Here is a 1,519-nt window from a genome sequence, read left to right on the forward strand (position 1 = left end):
TATATATATACGCTATCCTCTTCCTTTAACTCTCCTTTGATTTATTAGCCTTTTTTCTTCTGTAAATTTTCTGACGCTGTAATATCTCTTTAGCAACTGAACAACTATCTTTAACGCTATCCTCTTCTTGAACCTCATTTTATTTATTATGCTTTTTCTTCTGTAAATTTCTCTAGCGCTGCAATATTTTTTCTTAGCAAGTGATTAACTATTTACAACCTCCTTTTATTTATTATTGTATCTAAAATGCTATTCACATCTTTCAACCTCCCTTTATTTATTAGGCTTCTTCCGTAAATTTCTCTATCGCTGAAATATTTTTTCTGAGCAACTGAATAAACTATATACAACCTATTTTTTTATTAGGCTATTTTCTTGTACAAATTTCTAACGCTGTAATATTTTTCTTAGCAACTGATAAACTATCAAAATCCCTCCTTTTCCTTAAACCTCATTTTATTTAATTGGCCTCTGTAAATTCTCTACCTCAAATATTTTTCTTAGCCACTGACCAATTATATATATATATATATATATATATATATATATATATATATATATATATATATATATATATATATATATAGTTGAGTTCCAGTTTCTAAGACAAATATTTCATGGTAGAAAATTTACAGAACAAAACCTAATAAATAAAAGTTAGAGTTTGTATATGTTGATCCAGTTACAAGAAAAATATTTCAGCGGTTGAGAAATTTTCAGAAGACCCTAATAAATAAAGTGAGGTACATACTATTTCTGTATTTTTCCTTTTCTTCCTTTTCGTCTTTGTTTTACTCGTGCTTTTCCTCTTAAAAGACAGTTAAGAAAAATATATCGGACGGTTTTTGGTGTTGACGACGTTAATAATTTTGATTGACTAAAGAAAAAACAAAATAAATCTTCGTTATACTGATTACATTACGTACGGTGAATTAATGTATATATATATATATATATATATATATATATATATATATATATATATATATATATATATATATATATATATATATAAATACGCTATCCTATTCCTTTTAACCTCCTTTTGATTTATTAGGCTTTTTCTTCTGTAAATTTTTCTGACGCTGTAATATCTCTCTTAGCAACTGAACAACTATCTTAACGCTATCCTCTTCTTTGAACCTCATTTTATTTATTAAGCTTTTTCTTCTGTAAATTTCTCTAGCGCTGCAATATTTTTCTTAGCAACTGATTAACTATATACAACCTCCTTTTATTTATTATTGTATCTAAAATGCTATTCACTTCTTTTAACATCCCTTTATTTTTTAGGCTTCTTCCGTAAATTTCTCTATCGCTGAAATAATTTTTCTGAGCAACTGAATAAACTATATACAACCTGCTTTTTTTATTAGGCTATTTTCTTGTACAAATTTCTCTAACGCTGTAATATTTTTCTTAGCAACTGATAAACTATCTAAAATCCCTCCTTTTCCTTAAACATCATTTTATTTAATTGGCCTTTTCTGTAAATTTCTCAACCTCAAATATTTTTCTT

This window comes from Eriocheir sinensis, chromosome 58, assembly GCF_024679095.1.
Source record: "Eriocheir sinensis breed Jianghai 21 chromosome 58, ASM2467909v1, whole genome shotgun sequence".
In the NCBI taxonomy this organism is placed as follows: Eukaryota; Metazoa; Arthropoda; class Malacostraca; order Decapoda; family Varunidae; genus Eriocheir; species Eriocheir sinensis.